Raw genomic sequence first — 27,746 nt, 5'->3', positions numbered from 1 at the left:
AACTCAATTGAATAGACTGAGGAATGGGATTTGGAAATCACTGTGGACAATACAAATAACATAATATCTGTGTAGTTGTGACTAGTGGAAAAAAACACATTGTGGCTTAAATCACGAAGCAATAATGCATTTTGTCTTCCTGCTATCCATCCAAGTTTTGTTTGACAAATAACATCACTCGATTCTCTGTGTTGCTTTTGGCATTCTGCTTTTTGCCTGTGTGATGGCTGTGCTGTACCCATGCTAGTTATGCTTCTACAGCTTACTGATGTCTGTAGTATTTAACTGGCTCAGCATTGGTTTTCCTTTATTTTTAAATAAATGGGCATCAGATCTACTGCTGTAAAAATCTTAAATCGAAGGATGGTGTTTTGATTCTTCTGATATTCCTATAAACAGCAGATAAACCGCTTTCCTCTGGATGTTTTCATTACATTTTCCTTAGTTTACCTTGTGTAAAATGCTTTGGCTCCAGTGTTCTTTTGCAATGATTAAGCTTGTAAGTCTTAGTTACACTGTGGTAAAAACAACTGCTTTGACAAGAAAAGAAATCTTTGCTGCTCAGCCATCTCAGCAGTTAGTCCATGGAGTGCCGTGATATGTTATAATGTCAGGGTGCTCCTGATTCCTTAGAGGAAGCAGGAAAAAAATGTTTTTCTATGTTGAATTATGTTATTCATGATACTGCATTTCCTGATTGAAAAGAGATGTAAGTTGTTTTGCAATTTTAGCTTTGTACTGATGCTACTCTTTAAGATCAAAAGGACTTAAAAATAGAAATAACCTGTTGATGATATCCTGATACCTGTTGATACAGATGGTCTTCCTTATTTAGACGGTGTTTATGTCCTTGTGACCATAAGAGAAATTCAGCTAAGGAATTCAGACTTGATCTCTCAGTAGCTTCTGTTTTGAATAAGAATCTTCTTAGGTTGTGATCTTTATCCTGCTCTGAGCAATTTTGTTGTTGTTGTTTGTCCAATGTATTTCAATCCAGGTTACTTTTTCCACTAAAGTGGAATAGAAGACACTTCACAAAGCTCCTCTGTGAAGACCTGATAGGCTAGGAGACAAAGACTGAGGATTTTGGACGGCGGGACATGTCCTTCTTAATCTAAAACTTGATCATAAACTAGGAGATGTTGTTTTTCTTTTCAGTGCTGCTCCTCACCTGCAAGAGAATTTGATCTTTCATGTTGCTGTTTTGTGCTGCAGTTTTCTGGCCATAAAACATCACTGATAATAGTGCTCTACCTGGTGGAGGATACTGAGGTATTTAACTTGAGATGAGTATCGTTAGTAATGGTAGTCATTGGTGTAGATAAAGGTATTTTCTATCTAAAAGCTGAACAACACGGTGGTGTGAACAGCTGAAATGAAAATGGATCACATGATAATTCAGAAGTTAATTTCTACTGGGTCTGTCCTTAAGAGTGGAGAACAATTGATTTTCTTTAGTACACATACTCTTTATTACAGTATTCAGCAAGCCTTAGCAGAGGTTCATTTCATGCTGCTGATATTTATTTAATTGGTAAAGGATGGGTAGGAAATAAAGATTTAAACAGCATCAAGAGACTGTGTATCCTATTAAAAAATGCTAGATATCAAAGTAATGCTTGAGTTGCCAACCTGACTAATTTTTAAATTCAGAAAACAAGTATGAAAAGGAGAAGACCGTCTTCAATACTAATTTGTCTGCTTCCTCATAAGGAGCTCTTTATTCTTGAAATATATGCTTGTATAGCATAACTGATTTTAAGGACCTGTTTGCTTTACACTTTTTTCACTTGGGATTAGAAGTCAAGTAATAAACAGTGACTCAAAATTGGGATGTATCAAAGAAATGTAAAACAGAAGACACATGTGATGCATTTTCTTTGTAACAGTCCAAGGTCTTCTGAGTACACCTCTTTGTTGCTCTTGCATGTTAGAGGGCATTCACGGTCACTGATGGACAGTGGAAGGCACTTCAGCCTGGACTGCTGAAGTTCCAGAGCCTGACCTGGCTCAAACAGCCCATTCTGTTAGCAGTATTATGTGGTGAAGGACACACAGGTGAGCTAGAGGTTCCAGTTTAGTTGAACAAACAGCAATAAAAACAACAAAACTTCCACACTAATTGAGGAATATCTTCTTGTTACCCACTTACTTTAAATCCCACTTAACTGAGGCAAGGTTAAAATGAAAACGTAAGTATTCATTCATTGCATCCAAGATCAAGAGTGCTGCTGGAAAAAACAACAACATGAATATCTGAAGAAACAAATCTTGCGTACTTTCCTCAGGCTGCATCAGGAAGCCATGTCTCCCTGTTCCTCATTGGCTGACTTGATACCAATGATATGATAGGGTTTCAGGCACCGTTCGAATTTCTTTTCAAGTTACATAGCCTCTCTTTCGACATCTCTATAGCAGGAATTTATCTTAGCAAGTTTTCTTAGGAGAGAAAGTTCGGGAGCAGTCTGCTGTTAAACTTCTGTTACTGGATCCAGGCAGGTTAAGTCATTAACTTCAGAATTTATCATAAGTAAGAGGGAGTCCAGACATCATCTAATTAAAGTAAGTATTTTCTTTAGATGTCTGAATAACTCTTAGTCAAACAAAGGCATACATCTTCTACAGAATGGAATAGCAAACACCTCGATTCAGTGGAGAGTAAACACTTCTGACATCCTATAGTGGACATGTGGTGGGTTTCCCTGTTGAGTAATACCTTCCACTGGACTGCGAGATGTGTTGGTTTGTACAGCAAGACCACTGATGTTACAGACATCTAGAAAGACTTAATTTTGTGATTTGCAGTGGTTCAAAAAATCAGATTAATTTCTGAGAACTTGTATTTTGAGTAAATCTTATAGACTATGGAAGTAACAGTTACAATATGTTAATTGCAACTAATACAAGGAGAAAACAGACCAGGAGCTCTCAGTGTAAGATTTGCAAAAGAGATCCTGTAAGCAGTATACTTACCTGTACAAATAATTGATCTTAAAAAATGACTTTTTGACATATGACTGCTAAAGTCTTATCAATCAAATGCCTAAGAACACTAGGAAAACTTGGAAACGACAGAAGGAAATTTTCATGACAAGTTCAGCTTCTGAGGCACACTCTGATCTTAGTCAGGCTAACTGTAAAAATTGGGTCTCTAGTATCTGCAAAACCAAAGATCAGTTTAGATCACTTTATCTAAGCTCATTTGAATGAAGGTCTGAGAAAGCTCAGCTCTGTATCATTATAATAGCAGTTTGGGGGAAACGTGCAAAAGTGTATCTGTATAGGCATATCTTCTATAAAATTTGATAAAAGGGTTTATCTTACTACCAGTCCTGATGAAATAAATATTTATTTCAAAGCATAATAGAAACCTTCATCTAGATAAGGGACACCACTAGAGACTCTATCATGACTTAACATGCAGCTATAAAAATGTAATATAGAAGGGGTTTTCAAAGAATGAAATACTACATTCTTTTTTTCTCTGTACAATAAATCCATGCATTTACCAATTTTCTGATAGTTAAGCACTGCCCAGAATATCTCTGTTCCTAATTCAACAGCACAATAATAGTTATGCAGTATCTCACCAATGATTGTGCTTAGTGAATCATGGGATCAGGGAAAAGAAACTAAGTTGTACAGAAAAACTATCAGTGCAAGAAATGTACCCAATTGCTTTTAAAAATTATATTATTTTGTTCACCAGTAAAATTCTTGTTTTCTTTGTGTCACTCTAATTGTCAGTAGGTTTAGGCTGAGCTACTTTATGAGCAGTTTATGACCGTTCCAAGATGGTGCATTTCAGTGGTGTGAGGCTCAGAGCAGGGGGGAACTCCCCAGCACAGAAGTGCAGCAGCAGGGGCCCGTGGCATGTGGAGAGGCTTCTGGTTTTGTGAGGTTGTTGGTGACAGAGGGCTGGTTCTATGACCGAATTTTTCCTAGGATGAGAAAAGCTTACTGACTCCTGACCTTCAAGTAAAAGAACATGTTCCTGCACAAGTAGTTTAAGGCACTGCTGCAGTAGTAGGATGGAAGGGGGGAGAAGAAAAGCTGCTCTGCTTAGCAACAGTGGCCACCTTGCATACCCGGAGTGATCCCCAGGAGGGTAACTGTGGGAAGGAGGGGTGGTGTGAGCAGGATTTGGGGGCTGTCTGCTCAGAGACCTCATGCTGCCCCAGGAGATATGCTCTGGCTCTTCCTGTGCAGGCCAGTAAATTGTGCCTTCACAGCCAGTGGAAAGGATTTCTATGCCCCGGGGAGGATAAGTTGAAGACTCCTTCTAAAGGGACATGAATGGCAGAGATCCTTTTCTGTTCCTTTGTTTTATTGGATTATTTTTCACATCAAGGTGTATGATTTGGATAAGCAACTGCATTCTACTGGTTAAAAGACTTCTGTCCTGCAACTCCACTGATACTGTTGAGTAGGAGGATCACTGAACAGGCTATGACCTATCATATTTGATTTTTTTGCACAACCTGATTTAGTGCAAGGTGTCCCTGCCTGTGGCAGGGGATTTGGAATTAGATGGTCTTTAAGGTCCCTTCCAACCAAAACCATCTGATGAGTCTATGATGTCTCAGCTTACATCTGACTTGCACTGTGAGGCCCAGGTTCTCATATTTCATTACTATATTCTAGATATTTTGTTAATGTACTGTACAGAGTTTTATATTGTAGTTAGGTTATAGAGAACACTGAATTCAGTTGCTTGGTAAATATACTGGCTATAGAAATTGCATTGGAATCAATCCTGCCTTCAGCAAAGCTTTAAAAAGTACTACTGAAGTAAATGGACATCATAAGGATTCTCAATTCATTACTGAATACAGTATATTAGGTAAAGAGAAGCATGGATAAAAGAGCTACCTTTTGATCATACTTCTTGAATAGTAGTTCAGTTCGAATGTGCACTCCCTTTTTTATTAGCTTTCATGACAAACATCAAAGAAAAACATGTCTCCATAAACATTTTAGTAGAAAGTAGATAGAAGGTATCCATCGTTAATTCAGAACTGCTGAAGCAGTTGTTAAAGATTCTAATAGTTGCCTAATTCTAATAATTGTCTAATTAATGATACATTTTTTCCTATCGTGATCAGTCTAATGCATTTCTGCACCATAACTGGTTTCTGGAGCTGAGTTGTTTTGTTACAGTTTTGGGATAGTGACTTTAAAAAAGGAAATATGCACAATTGTAGTAATAAAGGTGAGCAAGTAACAGTCATTTGCCAATGACTCAATTATTTTCAGTAAATACTCAAAAATGGATCATCTTGAGGCTGTGGGTGGGATTTTTTTTGTTTGTTTTGTTTTGTTTTTATTATTATGTAACCAACAGGATTATAATGAACTAGCGGAATTCAGTTATTTGATGTTTATCCTCTTCGTTGTTATCCTACCCCAGGCAGACAAAGTACCAGGGATTTGAAATAGGGGGTTGCAATCTTGGGAGATTCAGCACTCTTCCAGCTCTGAGAGTGGCCAAACTATGTACTAGTGTTTGGAGATTGTTAGCCTACTTTGTATGTTTTTTCTGATATTTTTCCTAAAATGAAAAATATGTCTTGATTGCTTTGATTCTAGGTAGTTTTGTAGTTGGGTGAAGCACAAAACAGAACCTCAAATGCATATCCCCAAAAGAGCTCAGAGCAAATTAATCTGCCAAGCGTATGTGTAGGTAATCAATGAAACTAATATAACCTTGTTCTAAAGCAAAGCAAATGATTAAACATGTACAACTTAATTCATATGGTATTGTTAAAATATAGGCCAAAGGGAAACAGTGAAGATACAAGTTCACTATTAATAGCTACTGTAATTTTGTAGATTTAACTTGATATCAATTTCAATTTTATCAGTGTTTCTGAGTTGGATAAAAATTCAGAGAGGAAATAGAAATTGGAAAACAAATAAGTGGCAGCGATCTGGGATTTCTTTTTTATTGTGAACTTTTTTTTTTGTCTTCGCATTCTGTAAGCCCTTGAGCAAGACAGTAGTATATAGAAGATTCTCTTGTGTCTGGAAAACTTTTTTTTCTCTTCATACAATGATCTTTCAGTTCCTGCTCTATCCAGAAAATTGACAAATAGCAATGATTTTATGCACAGAGCAGACTCTGCTGCCACTTGAAGACACTGTCCAGTCCTAGCACCAATGTGCAAACCTGGGCAGTGTTTGCCTGTGAAGAAAAATAGCTTTCAAATCTAAACTTGGTATACCTTATGGTTCTTTACACTTTAAACCACTATTTTGCAGTACCACAAATTTTATGACTTATGCCATATATGAATTCGGGAGCTATATATTACATAGTTAACAAACAAGCACAGCCATGAAACCTCCCATGTGACGTTGCTCTTCCTGTAGCACCTGGTACTGTATTCTGCATGTCCTTGAATAAATTAAGTGGAATTATTTCTACATGCATGTGAAGGGAAAGGAGAGTCTTTCACATGAGACATATCTTGCCCTCATCTATTACAAGAGACTTTAACTGTGCAAGAAAAGAGATGCGTTGAGATGGAATCTCTTACTGCACCGTTTGGTAGATTCTCCTCCAATTACTGCCTGTGTTTCTGGTATCTGGAATTTAAGCAAATGTGCTTGATATTTAGCAATGATCTCAACTTGGACTGCAATCTTTTTTCGTTTGCATTAAATGTAAATGAAATGTAAATTAAAGTAATCTTAGTCTGTAAAATCACATCTAAAAAGTTGAAGTTTGTATTTTTCAGACTGATCAAAAAGTACCGGGGACACGAGCTAATACTTAATACTGAATTGTGAAAAATTTGACTCATTTTAATGGCTAGATGCAACAAAAAAAAACAGTATGTAGGACACTTGTCTACTATTCCTATAGAAGTGAATGGATTTATTTTTATGATGCAGAAATGCTGGTAAAACTTTATTTCTAAAGGAGAGTCTATCACTTGTATCATTTAAAAAAAAAAAAAAGGAAAAAAACAAAGCACCTCAGATACTTTCCATGCTAGATTAATTTTCATGCTGTATGGTAGTCTCCTTTGCTGCTAAGATACAAATATGTTTAAATGATTTTCTGTTGTTACACGGATAGAAGTTGTTAAGACACAATGACAGCTGACAAGATTGCTTCAAGCAACAGGTGCTTCAGTGAAATAAGAAGATATGGAGTAGGGAAGTCTGCAGTCAAGATTAGATGGTATCATTTTCTTTCTTCCTTACCAAAGAGATGATAAATACTTTAGGCTTCAAGGATTTTATTTCTTTTTATTTAATTGCTGTAATCATAACCAGCAGCAGTGGTTCAGTCTTGATACAAGTTTTCTGAAGGGAAGTGATTTGTAAACCCAGCTACAAAGCTGTACTTTCACAGTTTTCTCGAGCATTTACATTTTAAGGTGTGGTGAAGGCTGAGGTAGGTTTTGGACTCTCTTTACCATCTTTTGGTTAGAATTTTAAAAAATGTAGATTCCACCATAAATTTCAACATGTGAAGTGGAGGTTTCTGTCCTTTAACTTCCTGGCTTCTTTATTTGGAGTGCATATTCACAAGAGCAAAGAATACTTTTCCTCTTTCTTCTTAAAAGGGACATTCAGTAATGTCCTGTGCTTGCTATTACTGTAAAATATTTGTTGGTATCAATAATGGGAAAAATATGAGTTAGGCCAAAATTATGTATATAGACGGTTAATGTGTTTTGGTGATTTGGGTGGATTTTCTGATAAGGAAGAGAAAAACAAAAATGTTGATTTTTATAGTCATAAGTCAGCTTTTTATATATACTTTCAAGGCAGGTAAATTAGACTTTTTTTTTTTTTTTAATGTGGTAATATGCTCAGTGGCATTGTCCTCTCTGTGCTTTTTGCTGCATCTAGGTTAAGGATGCCTGATTTATTTTAGCTCCATACATTTAAAAGGAGCAGAAAGAGGATCCCTTTAGTGGTGTGTGAGTTTTTGTTTGTTTGTTTGTTTTTTGGTGGTGACGTTGTCTTTTTTAGGAGAATTCTTGTAATCATATTTCTAATTCTACCAAAGGTCAACAGATTTACAGCCTTGAGTATGGTGCTTCTATAATTGAAGTGAATGCAGTCTGAAATATTTCAAACTCTTTAATTCAAGCATGACAATACCACCATATTATTTTTATTAGTAGTAAAATACTGGACTTCTATTTTTTTCTTTTAATTTCTGAACTTTGGAAAGTTATTTTACCCAAGTTTTCAGGGTAGCTTTTTATCCAGAGCTGGAGTGCTAGGAACATTTGATTTGATTTCTTAATAGAAATGGAAAACCATACTTCATCATTTTGAGATGCTAGTGCTTCAAGGTGAATGTTACCCACCGTGTAAGACAGCAAAATTAAATGAGACTAGAAAAATTTCTCCTGTTCCTTCTTTATTAAACAGAACATGGCAGAAAAAAGTATTTTAAAACTTATTCCTATCATGGTCAAAGAATCTGTTTTTGGCCCTATTTTGGAACTGCGAGCAAAACTATACAGAGAGCAATATAAATGGATCTGTTTGGAGAATAATCTGCTCTCTGTAGGAACAATGCAGGGAATTGTCCAAGAAGAAACTGCTGATTAAAGTTTTGGCTGATAATCACTTTGTGTATGCTTGAATTAATGTAACTAAAGCCCCTTTCTGTTCAAAACCATCTGCAGGGATTGTCTATTTGTAAGCAATGACATATTAAGATAATTTATTAATTCTTTGTCTGCCATTCACTCATTATTTCTACTAAAAGAAGTATCCACTTCTAAGCTCCTAACCATATTAACCTCTGAGGACTGAGACAACATTTTAATTGGCTTACAAGTATGAATTGGCTTTATCCTTATATAGAACGTGAATGTTTCTAAATCTAATTCATGCCAAGAAGTGTAGTATCCCCATGCTTTCAGGATTAAGTATGACATGGTAACTTTGCTGAGTGCAGATGTGCAGGGAGTCCTGTAAATTAGATGCACTCCTTGTTCTAACGTGCATGGACAAAAGCTTCCAGAGGGAGAAGACAAGAAGCTGGTGTGAAATGTTATTCAGGTTATCTGTGCCAGCTCTTTGCCGCAGTGTGTGTACTTAAAGCTCCCACGTGAATGGCCAGCCTTTAGAATTGCAGAGTGAGTAAGTACTTTGGCTTAGCAATTAGCCACTGGAAAGTAAAGCTGTATCTTACATGGACAGACAGATGAAAGGTTGGTTAATTGAGCTTCTATTAAGTGCCAAACATTCAGCAGCACAGAGAAGTATCCTGTTGATATGTGTTTAACACCAACAGAGAAAGAAAATAGAGAATGCCCTTTCTACCAATTACGTATTAAATTGTAATGAAGCACTGCATATACCAAATATGTCACATGTCAGCCAAATGGTTTTATTAGATGTGTGTCTAGAGCTGAAAAAATGTTTTATGCACAGACTAAAAGAACAGCAGCAGCAAAAACTTCTCATTAAAGCTTTTGTTTTTTTGTCCTTTGCTTTCCCAAAAGGAATAAGCTTCTCTACTTCTCTTCCATTTTGTGTAGACTCATATACTTTTATTTCCTAATCCCCAATGGTATCAGAAACTGATATCCCCAAAATGACCTGCTGGAAATGGGGAAGTCTTTCTTGAGTCTCCATTTCAAGAACTTTGTTGTTACAGTTTAGATCTTGAAAAATTGTCTGTAGCTAGTATGTTGGTCTCAGTGATGGTGAAATAGGTCTCTACCAAGCTTTCTTGGGTGAAGTGTTAAGATGAGACAGAAGCGGATGGGAACACTCTGTCTTTCCTGATGTGCCTACTACCCAAAATACTAGAACTTGGTAGTGAAGAGTCTATGGCTTACTGAACTAAGTTAATCCTTGGTGAAGTGATACAGGAGGGATGACATCGCTTGCCTGCAGGCTTTATGCAGCAGAAATTCTGTTTTGTCCCTTCCTGGGTCCTTCTGAAAAAGCAAAGTTGAATTCATTACAAGTTGATAATTCCAACATGTGTGAGATTCAGAGCCAACTGTGGCAGTAACTTTGTAGTAGAATGATCAGGAAGTTGAGGTAAGGAATTTCCTTACCTGCATGTGAAGTTATGTCTTTTTTTGCTAGGAAAAAAAATGCTTAATGTTAGAATTTTATTGTAATTTTATGTCCCTGTTTTGACATTTCACACTTTCTATTTTTTTGTTTAATATTTGAAAGTCTGACTTCTATAATTTTTTGCCCATATTTTCTCCAGTGTGTAATGCAGTCCACAAACTCATATAACCTCTTGAAAACTCTTCATAGGACTAAGGATTTATCAGCTTGAAGCAGCCAGGCTGATGCATCTCCATACTGTATTCTTTTGTGTAAAAATAGCATTTCCAAAGATGAGCCCAGTTAAAAAGCCTCTTTCCCAAATTAACTGCTGTCTTCTGAAGAAGTAAAGGGGTTGAGGGAATTACATAGACAGCACAATGCTCACACCCTTTCCTGTTTTCCTTATTATTGCTATTAGCAATTCTGTCTCCATCCTCTCCTGCTTGCCATCAAGTGTATTTCTCAAGACCTCTGTCAATGCAGCAGGTGCTTAGTATGCTGCAATAGGCAAAAATACCTCCTGAAAGCTACAGGATCACCACACTGAATAAGCAGATGTTAGCTTTTGCTGTTGTACACTCTACATGGCATTGCTACTTTACTCTGTTGTATGCTAGGTGACAAAAGCTGTTACTAAATCAGGTTGTGTTTGGGGCAAAGTTTTATACTATACCCTCTGAATAAAAAGGCAGGTCTGCAGAGGTGTCCTAGCGAACAGTTTCCCCTTTACTCTGTAATGTGCCCTCTGAAGTACAGAGGATACTGAATAGCAACCAGTTTTACTCCTGGGTTGTATTTAGCATTCCATAATAATGGTATAGAAATGTCTGAAAGGTAACTTTGGAGAATCTTCTTTTTTTTTTTTTTTCTCTTGAAAGATGAGTTTCTTCCAGAATGTGTAAAAGCACTAGGTAGCAACTGCTCCTACTTAAAGCATCTTATATAATTAGGACTTTGACTTATCAGTGTGAAGATCCCTAGTCACAGAACAACTTTAGCACTGTGCTTTAGTTGATTGGGGTGCAGGGAAATAAAGGAAGATGTGTGAAGGAACTTATTCCCATTCCAGTTTAACTTTAATTACAGATAATGTTGAACAGCAAGTGGTTTTGTATTACATTTGATTCACTTGGTTTGTTCGTTATCACAGAAGTGTTACTGTCTGTTCTGGGGAGGAGATACAAGGGGGATTGAAGTAACTTCCTACAAAGAAACTATTTTTTTCCTTTTAACAATTTTCTCCATTATGTGAAGCAGGAACTGGTTTGACATCAACTATAATCCGTTTAGTACTGTGTGTTGTTTTAATATAAAGACTAATCCAATATGCATATTTGTACGTACTTGGATTACAGCTGGTTTCAGTTGAGAATGATTCAAGTTTCAGTCTATACCAAATAAGTATTTGGATAAATGTTCAAAGACCTTATTGGGAAGATTTCCTATCAGCCATAATTCTATGAAGGTATTGGTCACAAATCTGTATGGATGTGTTTAAGCTTCAGTGTCTATTTTGGAAAGAGTTACCTAAGTAAAACCTTCAGAAATTACTCCGTAGTTTTTCCTCTGCTTTCTGAGGACTCCAGCTGGTCTGTGTTCTTGAATGTGAAGCTCTGGTTGAGGATATGCTCTTAAAAAGAACTAAGTCCCATAGTGGCACTTACCATTTTCATTACTTGTTAACTAGCTGTATAATGAGATGTGCATGTGGGTCTGAGGGTAGAAGACATTAATGAAACCTATCTTTCCTATATTATATTTTAATATAACTAAAACTACATCTGGACGTATTCCTTTGCAGTCTGTATATTTGTTTTGTAGCTCTTGCCTTGTTTGCTAAAGTAAACAAATGTTCTTTTGGGGTTAGGGATTAATGGTAGCGAATAACGTGACAGTGTAGCATGCACCTTGAGGGAACAGATGAAGAGAAGTGTCATGCAACCACCTGCACTTAGTCAAGTTGCTAATTAAATTGTGAACGTGGAGTTGTAGGCTTTCTTGGTGTGTAGGAGAATGGTCCTGTCCAATAAATATTGCCTTGAGTTCATGAGGCTTTAATAAGATTAAATGGTTTTAACCTTATTTTTGATCATTAATAGTTGTTGTTTTTAATATAAATTTACAGGGATTTTGCTGAGGCTTAACAGAGGCTGATATATCCATAAGGCAATGTATATAACCTGGTAGGTTTTCACTTCTATGGAGACATGCAGTAAATGTCCTTAATTGTAGACTGTTAGCAAATAGTAGACTGTTAGCAAACAAACATCTGAGTTGTGGTGGTGGTGTCCCCCCCCCCCCCCCCCCGCTTCCATAAGGGAGAAAACATGTCGTAAATGCATGCTGTTCTCCGATATTAAACTGTTAGATTAGTATGCAGACATAGTCTAGTAAATAGTAAAAATTGGAAAGGTTCCCCTCGGTGGCCAGCTAATGGAAAATCTTGAAAAACAGCAAATATCTCTTTGTCCCCTGCTTATTCTCCTGTAGTGAATTTGGCTACTGAGCTTCCAGCAGAAAGTAGCACAGGTTCTCAGAAATACAAAGATCAGGCACAGCAATAGTACTCTACAAGCTTAAGATGGAACTTGTATGTCTTTTGAATTACTTCGTTGTGTGTGTTATAGAGACAGACCAATATTTGCCTCTAAGCATATGTACCAAACTAACAAGTGTCTTTCTTCTGTGTTCATGCTGTTGTTTAACTAGTTAAATTTGTGTTGTAGACCAGGAAGCCTACAAAAGTAGATAATTATTTTTATTGCTTAGTATGCAATGTTCTAAAGTGGTTTGTATACTTTTTTTTTTTTTTTTAACCTGGTGCTGCATATAATAATAAAAAGCTTTCACTGTGGGAGACCACAGTCTAACGGGCAACTTTGAAAGGGTAACTCACTAAAAGGAATAAATCTGAAGAACTGATGATATAGTGCAATATAGTGTTGGTCTGAATTTCTCATACATGAAATGGTAGAAAGCTATCAAGAGAGACAACACTTGGTATATAGACAATAAAATCTGTGGCAGAGCAAAAGACAGCAAAAGCCTTCAAGATCAGATAGTCTTCTATCATAAGGACTTGCCTGGAAACATTCTCGACATCTGAACATTCACAAGTACCTCTTTCCCAATCTGCAGGAAATGAAGACAAACTTAAGCTAAACTGGAGGTTCTGTGGGCTGACAGGTGATGTTAGACAGCAAGCTGGTTGTTGTGCAGGTATAAGGGAAGAATGCGGAGCTGCTGTTTACTAACGATGAATTTTTCTTTACCTCTCCTTTTTGTGTTTGGATCCAGTCACAGTTTGTAAAAGTATTTCAACCCGTGACATGCTTGTTTCGGCATGTTAATGTCTTTCTCTTCAAGTATGTTAGAAATTCTGCTTTCAGTTATCTACAATAATAGAAGTCTTTGTTATTGAATAATAAGTTATAAGCTTAACATCTGACACCCAGCAAAGTCTGAGAGAACTTTTAAAGTGTATCCAATTTTTTCATGTTGTATTTTGATTTAATCTTGAAATTTAGGTTGCTTTATTTAAAAGTTAGAGTTTAAAAATAATAATAATAAAATACTTGTCCTAAGCTCTGTGGCTATTATCCCTGAGGTGACAAGTTGTTAACAATATTATTGTTGTTAGGAATAAACAGAGTGGAATTACAGTAGTCCTAATGTAATTACAATTTCAGGCAGCGAGAAAGCTAAAAGCCTTTTTTCCAGTCCTCTGTCAGTTTTGGCAACAGATTGACAAACAGGGATCCCATGCAATTAGGATTCCTTTTTGTAAGGTGTGACAGTATGGATAGAACCAGCATTTTAAAAACCAAGGCACATTTCATGCAGTTACCTTAACTGCAAATACAAATTCCGTCAATGGCAATAAACAGAAAACATATCTGCAGTCCTCCGAGTGCCTGCTTAGCGGCATTGGATGCACTACGCACACGTAATAGACTTGTTTGGCTCATGCACTGTCTGCAAATGTGCTCGTCCTCCTATTTGAGCACTGAAAATACTTCAGTAGCAGTAGGAAAACAGTTCTACTGTGGCTCTGGCCCATGGACCATGATATTAATAACTACAATTCGGTAGGTTACACAACTTAAATCTAATCTGAGAAAAACTATTGACTCAATACATGTATCTAGGAAAAGTCATTAATCTCTTTGAGTTTATTATCAAGTCACCACAGCATGAAAGCAGGAAAAAAAAAGGAAGATTTCTCGTTACGAATAAGTACGTGTACTCCTTTAAAGAATATCTTGTCATTAAATGTAAAATACCCCCACCGAAACGTGTGTATTTTGTGGCAGCTCCCTTTTCTCCTGTTGCTGAGGGAAGAGGGAAATCTGTGGTGGGATGCTCCCTGTCGCTGTTCGGGAGTCTGTCTTACAGCGAGCTTTTTGCACAACACTGTGCTCACTAATGATAATGCTCCTGCTGTCTTCCCCAAGAGCAATTCTTCTTTAGAGCAATTGCCATGGATATGAAATAACTGGTCTATAATAAACTCTGATTCTGAATGTCAAGCTATTCAAACACTGTATAATCACCATTTTGGGAACAGCAAACTTTCTTTCATAAGTGCTGGTTGTGACACGTTAATTTGGAAAGTAATAATACCCACAGGATGAGTGTGTAAATCACTTTGCAAATGCATTTTTTACATTACGACAATCGGTGAAAGAAAAAGTAACAGGTGAATTAGCAGATACATAAGCCTTCAGTTAAATGCTGTGTGCGTCTTTTTTCATTCAAGGAAATGTGTTTTTATTGCTTGTAGTTGCAGAGATACTTTTTTTTTTTCCTTTAAATCTTGCTAATAAAGGAGTTTGGGTTGCTTAACATATTCTCAGGAGTCCATGCTCCAAACTTTGCCCTCCAGTTGGTATTACGATATCAGTAATTGCTGCCTCATGTTAACATTTATTTAAAGCTGCTGATTTAACATTTAAAAATTCTGAGGTTAATGGATCTGTATTCACAGATCCATTAACCTCAATAAAAACAAATGGGACCTTTAGTGAACTAAAATAAGTGCAGATCAAGGATACACTTTCACTAATACTTACTGATAGCATTTAGATTGTACTGTTAAAATGTCAGGTCATAAAAAAGGCTAGTAATGTAGTAATATTCAAGGTGAATTTCAGTGTTTCAGTCACTGTTGTGACCTAAGATAGGATAGTTTAAGATCAAGCAAGCTCAGTGTTCTAATTGCAAGATATTCTGGGTGGATTGCTATGTAAATGGTATGTTATTGGGGCTGAGCTGGGTTTACTTTAGAATCAAATGGTTTGAATGCATATTCATCGAATGAGCAAATTCTGATAGTGTAGTTAAATTATAGAGAAACTGACTTAGAGCTTGCAGCACAGGAGTTAAGATGCAATACTTAAGAAACAAAATAAATAAGGCCACGTATTTCCTTAGAATTGATTTCCTTTAGTCCTCATATTTAATCTAACATTGCTATAAAAAATATGGAAATCTCAAAACATCATTTAGAAACAAACTTCCGGTTTTCAGTTCATCTCCTGCATCATAATATACCAAATCTGCTTTTACAATAGGCATATACAGAAATATAAGGTATAAATCCTGAGTTGAATTCAATCATTCAGACATCTTTGATTTTGTGGGAGTGAGCTCATTCCACAATGAGCGTGTGATTCCATCTCTGTTTTTTTTTTAGATCTTGTTCGTCAAGAAGATGTCATTTTTCAAGGTCTCACCTGTTTATTGTGTACATGTGTCAGGAAGTACACGTGTGTTCAGGAGGTTGTAAATTGCTCAGTGCTAGCATCAAGCATGGACTTTAAGAGTCCATTGATAAATGTTTTGGCAAATGTTGTAAAATGTGTATTTTTACTATAAGTACTGTTCTCTATCTGTATAGTAGAATGCTATTTATACCTGTTAATAAAATAGATGGCATAATAAAAAAAATGCTGTTATTTTTGGCATCCAGAAAGGGAGAGGTAGGAAATCACTTAGCAGGTAATTTTAAAGGTCATTATATAGGCAGTTGGGAACTGGATTCTACTGAACTCCAGAGCAGATGGATCAATATAAAGGTTATTTAGTTCTGTGGGCATACAAAGTTGTAAAGGATGGCTGTTAAAAACATAGTGTTTTCTATATGGCAAACCTCTCCTAGAGGCAGAATGTGCAAAAACACCTGCAAATTCAGAATCAATGGAAAATCCATGCTACCAACATTCTTCAAAAGTGGTTTTACTGGCTTAATTTGGTGTATCAAATAAGGCTGAAATATACTTCTGTGTATTACATCAGAAGTAAGTTTTAAATGCATTTTCAGAAAATCAGTTTAAAATACATGAAAAGCATTTAAGACATTAGGTTAAGAGAAGTTCCAAAATTGTGCTAGTTGTACTTCACATTTCTACTATTATTACTAAAGATTTAATGCAGGTGGCTTCTACTGAAGACTTCAGTATTATGCAGGTAGAATTGTCACCTAAATTGGTCTTTTCTAAGAGCTGGTTGCAGTTCAAAGTAAGCCACTATGTTTCTTTTCTTTCTTTCCTTTTTTTTTTTTTTTCCCCAAATATGAATATTGATTAACAGATCAACAAATAGCTATGTATTAAAATCTCATAAGAAACAAAACAAACAAAAAAGAAATGTCAGAGTAATAGCTTTCCAAGGTGTAACTGCATAACAAGCTAAACTCTAGTTGTCAAACAAAACAGAAGTACAGCTGAATATTGACATTTCTTGTGAATAGTTTATGTCTACTGTTATAATGTGTTTTGATAAATAAAACCTAACACTGTTTAAGAACAGAGAAAAGCCATTTTTAAAGTACTTCTCTATTTAGCGAAATAGACAATGTCAGTTTTCTGCTGCTGTGATTTTGTTTCAACTCTGCTAAACATTGAGTAGATTGGATTCTCATGTTGGAAACTAGAATGCATTGCTGTGTGAATAGAAATGCATTACTCTGTGAATTGGAATGAATTAGGCACACTCTATTGCCCTCTTGTCCTGTCATATTTCTGCCTTTCTAAAAATGGATTGTGTAAGAATTTACTATTAAATCTAGGATAACACTCTAAACAAAATTTGCTGGAGTCTTTCATCTGTTAAATTTCATTACAAATAATATTAGTAGTTCTTAACAGTGGAAATTTTTCTCCTAAAGTTACACTTAGAGCGTTCACCATCTTAGCTGATGTGAATGAACTTGAAAAATGTTTTCCTTAAGCATTATTAGGGTGCATTAAAATCTGCAACTACATTCTTAACCATTTTTGAAAGCTAGAGTTTCTTATGCAAGAGGTTATTACTAGGGCTTTATGTGGGTTCTTACTGAATTGGATATTTAACTTTGAGGGTTCTCTTAAAGATGCATTTCTAAAATCTTAATTCAGGAACAATTAGCACAGTCTACAAATCTATTGTTGGAGTTATACTTTCTCTAAGAATATTTGGGACATCAGCTAAATCTATTTCCCTAATTTGGGAATCAAGCCTCATGAAGACCTACTTTGCGCTTATTATAAAAACAAATGTTTTTATAAATACCTCTTTTCCTAATGACATAGTCATAACAACATTTTGTAGAAATAGTTACCTGTGTGTTAGAGGCTAAAAGTTAATGGAATGCCTTTGCTGTGGAATTTCAACCCTGAGTGGCAAGCCAGGTGAAGAGAAGTAGCACTTCCTGCCAGGTGGCCTGTGTTCTCCTGTGATCTGCCTGTTATAATCATGTTTTTTTCTCTTTCATTTTCCAAGTTTCTTTCTTGTGACTCAAATCTCCTAATAACATATTAATTAACACAGTAATTAATATACTTACCAGCCTACTGCAGTAGTCATTTTATTGATGGCCCCACTGATAAGACCTGTTACTGATCGTAATGTATTGGCCCCAGTTCAGCTAGGTGCTTCAGCACCCTTGTAGCACACAAGGTGAGGTACAAGCTGAGGTACAATTTAAGCCTTGTATTGAACTGATTTATGTATTTATTTATTTTTATAAATTAAGTAGTGGAAGTAGAAGACAAATACATCACAGGATGATCATTAGTCTTGTATCTCACAAAATGTGACAGTCTCATTAACGGGGCGTCATCTCTAAACAATGGTGTGTTGCAAGTACACTCTCTGTTGTAAGAAGGAATGAAGGAGTGCTTCTCTAGTGCTTGCGGCATTTATATATGGTGCTGTGTATAAACTCCTGTCTGCATCTTCCTGGCTGAAGCTCAAAAAATGGGGCAGAGTGGAGCAAGCAATTTTAGGGAATACTTTATTAACACTGGATTGACAGTAATAATCTCAACAGTGGTTACAGTTATTTCTCTATTTTTAGATTGTTCATCTTTTTACAGATCTATTTCTATATTTTGTTTTAATTTATTTTTGTTGCTATTTTTCACCAATAAGTGGGCATTCATCTTCCATGTCCCCTGTTTCCCAGAGCATTGTTTAATGCTCATTGCCAACCTCATCAATACTTTCTTCTTATACTTGATTAAATGATGTCTTTAATAATCCTAGTTTTCTGGGCCATTTTGAACCAATACTGGCGAAAAAGGTAGTATACTTATCAGGGATATAATAAGTAGTAGATCTCTTTAACTTTCAGAATAATATGTGGCGCTTACTTGAGATGCTGGGTAATTTTGACTAATTTTAGTTTTGTAGAAAAGTCCTTCAGATGTATAGTCCATATGTGCTGCTGACCTATGGGCCCATGCTCTATCTGCTCCATAGGCTGACCTTAAAGAAATAAATAGTAATAAAAAAAAAAAATCCATCCCAGAAGCAGTGAAAATGAAAAATTAGTTTTATTCAAAACTGAAAAATGTGAAAACAAGTTTGTACATTCTAGCTGTCCTGATTTCAGTTAGGACAGAGTTAATTTTCCTCCTAGTAGCTGGTAGGGTGCTATGTTTTGGATTAGGATGAGAAGAGCGCTGATAACATGCTGATGTTTTAATTGTTGCAGAGCAGTGCTTACACCAAGCCAAGGACTTTTCGGCTTCTCGCTCTGTCCTGCCAGCGAGCAGGCTGGGGGTGCAGCAGGAGCTGGGAGGGGACAGACCCAGGGCAGCTGACCCAAACTGGCCAAAGGGGTATTCCATACCATCTGACGTCATGCTAAACAATATATAGGGGTGGCTGGCCGGGGTGGGGGGCCGGCTGCTCGGGGATAGGCTGGGCATCGGTCAGCGGGTGGTGAGCAATTGTGTTGTGCATCACTTGTTTCGTACACATTATTAGTAATACTATTATTATTATTGTTATTGTTATTATTTTCCTGTCTTAATAAACTGTCTTTATCTCAACTCACAGGCTTCACTTTCCCGTTTCTCTCCCCCATCCCAGAGAGGGAGGGGGGAGGGTGAGTGAACGGCCGTGTGGTGTTTAGCTGCCAGCCGGGTTAAACCACAACACTAACGTAGCCACATTTAGTCATGGATTTAACAAATCTGTTAATGATAAGCATCATTGCGTTTTCTTTATTGTCTTTGATTGTAATGGTCTAGTATGCATTATCAACAGCACGGTAGCAGAACACAGCTCAAAGCATAGATTTACAAAGTGTCTAATCCTTTCAGTAACAGATATGTTTCTCAGAATTATTTTGAAACACATTTCTAGAAGGATTTTCTGAGCATTCCTCTGTAACTCTGAGGCCCTCTGTTAGAAAGACGCAAAATCCCTGCGTACTTTACTAGCTTTGAGAGTGACTTGTGGAATTCATTTTCCTTTCTGATATGGGATTGTGGTATAACCTCTGGAGAGTCTATGTTAAGGGGTGTCCTAGAGCACATTTAAATTGCTGATTTTTTTCTTATGCAGAAAATATTCCTTCCCGTATTTTTCCGCTCCAGTATGGATGATCATGCCCCAATCAACTGGCATGTCACTGTCTGTAATACAGTGGTATTGTCTGAGATCCACTTCTGCTGAAAATAGAACATAAATACTTAATATGTCAATATATCTCTTAAATAGTCTACAAAATGAATTAGAATTGGCATGTCACATATTTGTTTGTCTAAAACAGGCCTGGTCAGCATACTGCAGCCAGTCACTGGAGATGCTGAGCAGCCCCTTTTACACGAGACTTTTCCTTCTGCGTCTGTGCAGGGGAGGAAGCAGCAGTGGCAGCTGCCTTCAGTCTCAGAGATAGACTAAATTAATCTATGCAACGAAGTTTGAATTGTGAGCTTTCTGTGAATCTGATGTGGTAGTTTCCAGCGTAAAAACAGCGGTTTTTGTTTGTTTGTTTGTTTGTTTTTATCGTTAATGCGAAGTGGTCCATAATTATATCATTATTTAAGCTTTTTTCTTTTTTCTTTTTTTTTTCTATTTCATTGTATGCTGATCATGAACATCATGTGAAATGTCAGTTTGTACTTAACCGCTCCTGCAGTTTATGACTCTGAGGTCTGGGGAAGAGTGGCTATGTTTATGACATAGTATCACACCTTGATGTTGACTGTATTACTGTGTCAGTGAGGTTGGCAGAGACCTCTGGAGACCATCCAGCCCAAGCCCTGTGCTCAAGCAGGGAGATCAAGAGTGGGTTGTCCAGGACTACGCGTCCAGCAGGGTTTTGAATATCTCTAAAGATGAAGTCTTCACAGCCTCTCAGGGTAACTTGTTTGACCACATGCACTGTAAAAAAATAAATAAATAAATATAATATATATATATATGTATTATCGAGTTAAAATCAAATTTTTTGTATTTCAGCTTTGTGCATGTAGCTCTTTGCCTGTTCATTTGTCCATTCATTTAGTTCTTATCAAAATCAGCTTAGATAATGATTTATAGTCATAAATAGTGTAGGTGTATTTCAAGAATTCAGATGAAAAAAATATTTTTTAACCACAGAACAAAGATGGAATGAAAATGGGGGTGGCAGTTGTTCAGGAAGAGTGTTCCTGTACCTCTGATGAGTACAGGGGTACATACAGTAGTCACACCTCTTCTCTGTTTTGTTTCTCTGGTTTTCAAACTAGTGAAGCATAAGAGTTTTAGACTGTGGGGTATGTGATTGGATACTTTAATCCGAAGTACTCAAATAGTGCCTAGTTAATAAGAAAATGAAAGAAAAAGGCATTTTATTAAAAGGTATTTAAATAAATACAAGGCTCTTTATCTTTAAATTTTCTGATTTTTTTTTTTTTAGTGTATATGCTTTGAGGACAAAAAAAAAAAAGAATCAGGTATTCAGCATGAGATGTATCAGAAATTTGACAGATGAGCTAAACTGTGGACTGTGACCCACTACTATTTTAACGTGACTTAGTGAAGCACAGTTTAGTTAGTGAATTCAAGATTATGTAAAAATTGTTGCCATTATGTTGAAAAAATACTTCAGTGTGAAAATACGTTGTAATCAGTTACAGTACTTGCTAGCTTCAGTCTCTGATTTCCGTTTATTTCATGTTAAAATAATACTGATAATGGAAGATATTTATCTAAATATTAACTTAGAAATAAAAAAGTCTAAAGTCTCTCTTTATTTCCCCTTAGTCTAGGGCAAAGTTTAATGCCGAACTAACAACCATATTTACTTCTGTGTGTCTTTTCCTATATGAAATGTGTAAGTATCATTTCCCAAAATGTAAAGAATATGTTGTTAGTATAGGCTGTTGAACAATCTATCTTTTGTGAAGCAGATAGGATGTTAGAGATAAGACTATTGGCCCTGAATAATGCTTTAAAATCTCTCATATTTTGTGGAATTTATTTCATCCAAAAGGATGGTCTCTTTGCTTCTTCCTGCCTGATAATCCACTCAAAGATGGTAGCTCTGAAATGTTGATGTGCAAGTTACTTGAAAATAATTTCCATTTTTCAATTTCATCCAATTAAAATTCTGCACAGAAAAATAAGTTGAAAGTTAGTGAACAGGGAGTAAGTATATCATAATGTTTTTTTAGAGCCGCACCTGACTTCCAAAATCACCTGTTCTTCCTTTTCTTCAACTAGCTCTGGCACTGCACTGTCTGTGAGGTGTGTGACCATATCTTTAAGCTACAAGCACCACAATTTAACTTTCTCTTTGGAATTATTTTTTTCCTGTTAAAACACATAGTAGATAGAACTGTAGAAGCTCAGCAGAAAGCTGGGCTGGAGTGGGAGCTTGGGTTTGCTATTACTGAGGCTTGATTTAGGACCAATATATTTTATTTAGTCTTCTATTTACCTGTTGTTTTGGATTGTAATGACTGTAATTGAAGCACCTAATTCCAAAAGATGTTATTAAGTAAATAAATTAATCAGATTGCATTTCATGGTAATATAATCAAGATGATATTTCCCTAGTAAAGTATTATCATTTTATAAATAGTTCATGATATCTGACTGTTTACATATGTATTCATGAATATATTAACATTCAGGAAAAGTATTTCAACAAAATTATAAATTAGTCTAATACTCCCCCCCCCTTTTTTTTTAAAGAAAAATGTAATATAACAGTAGTGCTATTTTTTATACTTTTATTTATCTTCCAGAGCACATGAATGCACTGTATGGAAAAGTGAAACTGTGTTCTTAAAAAAAATCCTGTTTTGATATTGTATCTGCTGGTGTTTACATTTCACATCTCACTGAGCATGCTGGGCTTTACTATCTTATGTAAAGAGAGTAACAGATTATGAGTTTACTTATTACCATTTCATTTTTTATGATCTCCTGAACAAGTTCAGCTGCCTTCCTTCTCACCCTCCACAAGCTGTGGTAACTAAATAAAACTACACTTGTAATTCATCCCCTTGTATTTAAAATGTTTCAGCAAAAATATCTGTATTAGCAATCTCTCTGTTCTGCTTCTGTTGTGTGGCAGAAGGTTGGGTGGTCTATAAACTGCATCCTAATCCTTAAAAAGTAAACAAAGAAGAAAAAATGAAATTCAGCAGTAGTGCTTCACCTCTGTAATAAGAGTAATTCATAATCCAATAAAATTGAATGCTGAAATGTTAAGAATAATTAAGCAATGCAACCAATTGGTTACGGTAGATGCTATATGAGAAACATTTTAAAACACAGCCAAATAAATATGTATTGGTATACAGCAACAGTGTTAATCCTGGTCTGTCTCGGTTACAATGACATAATTACACTAATATTTTAATCTGACAGAGGATGCAGAGCTTCAGCTTTAGCTGGTATAAATCAGGACAGCATCTCTGAAGGCACCAGATGAATTTTGCTGTAGACAATGAAGCTAAGCATACACACCCACGGACAATTTGTCTCTAGTATCTCTTGTCCTTTAAGAAGGAGAGCACAGCCCTGTTTGGAGAAACAAACCAAGAAATCAGTTGCAGTTAGTATTGCCACGTGTAGTTACATTCTGTGTGAATGTCATCTTCTACACACTGTTAATGAGCTAATGACTTGCTTGGTAATTGTTCTGCAAGTCTTTCTTAGGTAATTCACCCCTGTGTTTGGTATTTGACCTAAGTGGAGCTGCTGATGTTGACAGGGTACCTGCGGGTTGCTTTGGTAGATAGTCTCGGATTGAGGGAATTCTGTGTCTGTTTTTTAGTTTTTCTAGTTGTCTTCATTTGCAGAAGATCTGAATTTTCGACTTGTCTTTGCTAATTTAAAATTATCTTTTGATGGAAATTCTCCAGAATTTCCTGTATCAAGCTTCTGCATTATTACAGCTTGGCATCGGTCTTCAAACACTATTCCAGAAGTTTGAGGAATATGTCTGAGCATCCTTCCATCTCTGGCACTTCATGCAATATTGATTTCTTTTGCCATTACCTTGGTTCTCTGCAGTTCCTAAACTGTTATTGATGTTTTAATAAAAATATAAAGGATATCTCTTCTGAAATAGTCAGTGCGGAACTAGGTTTTTAGGTCTCTGCTCTTCTGCATGGTTTGGAAGGAGATGCATACGGAAGGAAAGAAATATAATTCTCATTACATTTCTGCATTGACTTGATATTCAAAGTCATTAGGCAGCTGTTTGTTTTCTCTTATAAGCTATGTTCTTAGGGTAACAATAGAATCACTCACTTCGTGGAAATAAGATGGTGATTAAAAGAAATGGATTGTACCCAGACCTCTCTCACTGGTGCAACTGGAGGCAGACAGGCTTTCACAAGGAGCAGTTACCGTTCTGGAGTTGAAGAACGTTTCAGAATATCAGGGGCTTTTTGCTTGCATATCCTCATACGTTTCTTTAGTTTCTTCTGGAGAAGGAGCTCTGTGAACCTGTATTAAAACACATACATTGTGGAAAATCTGTATCATAAAGCCCAGAGCACAGACTCTTTCAGTGTTCTTTCTATGGAAGGTTTTCAGGATTTCAAATGAACTGTGCTTAGTTTTTATCTTTATTGTAATTCTTTTCACTATGTTTTTCCCTATGCAGCAGAGATTGAAACCTGACTGTAAAGGCCCAGCTGTCCTGAAATTTGAGTCCTGCTGAGGGATGATACAAAATCAGGCCCTGTCTCCTGGATGGGAGAATAAATTAAGATTATGACAGCTAGCCTTTTGTCTCTTTTGATTAATGAAAAACACACACAAAATGAAAAGTGAAAAATAAAAAATAAAAAACATTGTGTCTATAGACATCAAATAGCATAAGAAAAATGCATGCCAATCTTGATCTAATACATTTACAGAGAAACACGGAGTTCAGAATTCTCTTTTTATTAAGGGCTTTCAGGTATTCCAGCAGTAGAAAAATAATTTTAAATTTGACCCAAAAGCTAAACAAGCTGAGACAAGAAGATATAAATAAAATTAGAAAAGCAACTCAACTCTAGGACATTTCCATGATGATGAGCAATCTTCATAGCAGCCGGGAACTCCACCAGCCCTACCCCCTTCCTGTCCATACATTGTATGAGCTGTATCCTTGACACACTTTGAGTCCTTTCAAAGAAGCTGATGCGAAGTGAACATTCGATCCATTTCTCTATTACCTTTATGAAAGGTACAGTGCACCTTGAGAAGAGCATGTCTGACCCAATTTGATCTTTCATTTCTAACACCACAGCTTGCTGACTTTCTAAAGGATACTCAGGAAAGGCTTATTAGCAGATGTTATCACTGGAATCACCTTTTCTGAAATAAGGAATGACAAGACCATCTGTTCATTTGTTGCTTGATAACCTAAGCTTACGTGTTGTCCTGGAAATCCTGCTGATAGATCTATCTCCATGTGGTCACGTAGCATTGATCCATTTGGAGTGGATTTTTGTGGAGCAGAACAGAAAAAAAATAGAAAGCAGAAATGGTATTTTAAAGAGCAAATAGCAAAGGCTCCTGTACAGCATGTGTGAAATTTTCAGTAGAACCTAAGTGAAATAGTACCTTGAAGCCTGTTGACTGGAAATGAAGGACAGTGAAGCAGTGAACCTGTACTTGGAGCTTATGGAAATCATATCTCATGTTGGCTTCTCTAGCCAAAGAATGTGTATACCATTGATTAATGGAGAACTTAAATGCTACTGATGAGTGTATAGAAAACAAGCAGTAAGGCTTAGTAGTGCTCTGAAAATTGAAAGCAAACACTGAAATCTCTTTGGGGAAATAACTGACTGGTTTAGGTTGTAAGCTGTAGAGCAGAAAGATTTACAAGTACTAATTTGTAATGAAGCAGGTGTGACAGCTTAACTGATAACTTTTTACAGATATTGTATATGAAGTCTAAGTAGTCTAAAATGTTTAATAATAAATATATAATAGAGATGTTAATATTCTACAACATCCAGAAAAATTAAAATACTTGAACCCAAATGAAAAAATGTGGTCTGAAATTACAACACAGCACTTGTAATTATCCAAATCTTCAGTGACTCCCATAGTCATAGATTATAGTTGTGTACAGTTTTGATCAAAAAACAGTAACAAATTACATCCACTTCATAGCATTTACATGCTTACATAGACTTGTTCGATAAAGTACAGATTGATGTAAAAGCAGCTTCCAAAAGGAGATGGTTTACTGGATGTTATATATTGAGTTGCCAATGAAGGAGTCGAAGTGTGGGCTTTACCCTTCACTGAGTCAAGGAACTGTGGATTAATGAGTCAAGAGCAAAAATTAATACTTAGTGTAATAAAGTGTAAGTTGCTTCTTCAAAGAAGTGGAATGGAAAATAAGAAAGAACTGAAATTTTGAGGGAAATCCACGATAATGTGTATATTGGAGGAGAAAGTAATAGTGCACTAAACTTATAAAATAACGTACGGGAACATGTTACTCTATGTACAGCCCTTGAACCCATTTTCTAAGTTATTCAAGAGGTAACGAGATTGTGCCAGTGACAGTGGACGCGCTGAACTGGTGGGACACCAGTCTCCATGTGAGGGCAGCGCCCTGGGGCGGTTTCAGCAGAGCTGGCTGGCAGCATGCGGAGCAACTGTGGGTTATTCTGCTGTGCACAGGGCACATGAAATGGCTGTGCCTATACGTCACTGAAGCTATGCAGACATCAAGTAGTTGGGGGTCTGGCTGTGTGCATAGAGAAAACACAGAAAACACATTATCTTACAAGAATGTAAGAGACGTATACAAAAAAATTCCCAGTCTGTCTTGTGCTGTTACTTCCAATGACGAGGGTTGGCTGATTTTGGTTTTATTTTTTCTTCTCTTTAGTTCAGACTTTATGCCATTTGAATTTGTCTGTGTTATCATTAAGCTTAATATACTTCCTTCATCTTAAATTGTTGTGCCACTGTCAGCTTTTAGTATTAGCGAAAAGCATGAGTACATCTATAATAGAATTATTTGATGTCCTGCTTTAGAAAGGGGGAACAATATCTAAAAGCAGCCACAGTTTTGATGTACATCTGCTTCTCAGTAAACTTCTGACACTTTTGACTCCATGGTTTGGAGCTAGATTTAACAGCAGCGGAGCAGGTAGGGAAATCAAAAGTGTTCATGGCAAAGAATAAGTTTTCATTAGTTTTCTCTTTCAGGAATAATTTGAATATTTCAAATAAATTTGAAATCTTTAGGAATATTCCATTGGAATATTTGTAATTAAAGTAATCTTCTATTCATGTTGAAACAACTTTTAATTTATTTCTTTATTTGAAATTATGGTCATCTGCAGCATTAAGAGTGACCAAGTTCAAAACAAAAACAAAGTCTTCAGGTCATTCAGACCAACTTAATCTTTTTAAAGGTTTCAGATTTTTGACTCCGAGTTCAGGATGGAGAAAATATTTGATATGTCAAAAATGTTCAGAGACAGAAAAACAATATCTTGTTAATGTTTAGTTAGCAACATTATTAATAATCTCATCATTCCCAATGTTGAGCACATGAAATCATGTGGCTGAGAATACTGTGGTAAGCAACATGCAAGAGAGCTTGGTGCCATACCAATTGCTTCAAGTTAAAACGATCTCTGCGTATCTACTTTTCAGTGAATATGCTGTTGTGTGAAGTTGTGTGTGTGTAAATGGTTTCTCTAAACTGACCTGGAACCTTTAGTAAGATGCAAAGAATGTTTGGATAACTCCCTCCATTCAACCTCACATTAAGGGTAAACAATTTCCCATAGTTAGTAGATTAAATGTATTTTATTTATAATGGTCATTTATAACAACAGAGCCTTGCCAAACACCACCAGGACTTTATTGTAGAGCTGGGAATGTAGCACTGAATATAGCATGGTTGAAACATGTTTAGAGGAAGATGTTCAAGTCTCACTAAAGGATAGGTGGGT

General features: G+C 36.2%; 1 protein-coding gene across 25 annotated transcripts in view; it reads left to right on the top strand.

The window, feature by feature from the left end:
- Window positions 1-27,746, top strand: part of TENM2 (teneurin transmembrane protein 2) — a 1,469,731-nt gene that overhangs the window by 146,506 nt on the left and 1,295,479 nt on the right. Inside the window, exon 1 of one of the 25 annotated variants that reach the window (XM_080555517.1) lies at window positions 19,077-19,257. The exons of the other annotated variants lie outside the window; for them this stretch is intronic. The gene's annotated coding sequence lies outside the window, so the exon portion shown is untranslated. Of the gene's footprint in view, window positions 1-19,076; window positions 19,258-27,746 lie in introns of those variants that run through there. 25 annotated transcript variants of the gene reach the window in all.

The sequence above is a fragment of the Anser brachyrhynchus genome (genome assembly GCF_964034855.1).
Source record: "Anser brachyrhynchus genome assembly, chromosome: 14".
In the NCBI taxonomy this organism is placed as follows: domain Eukaryota; kingdom Metazoa; phylum Chordata; class Aves; order Anseriformes; family Anatidae; genus Anser; species Anser brachyrhynchus.
This window is presented reverse-complemented; position numbering and strand designations above follow the sequence as displayed.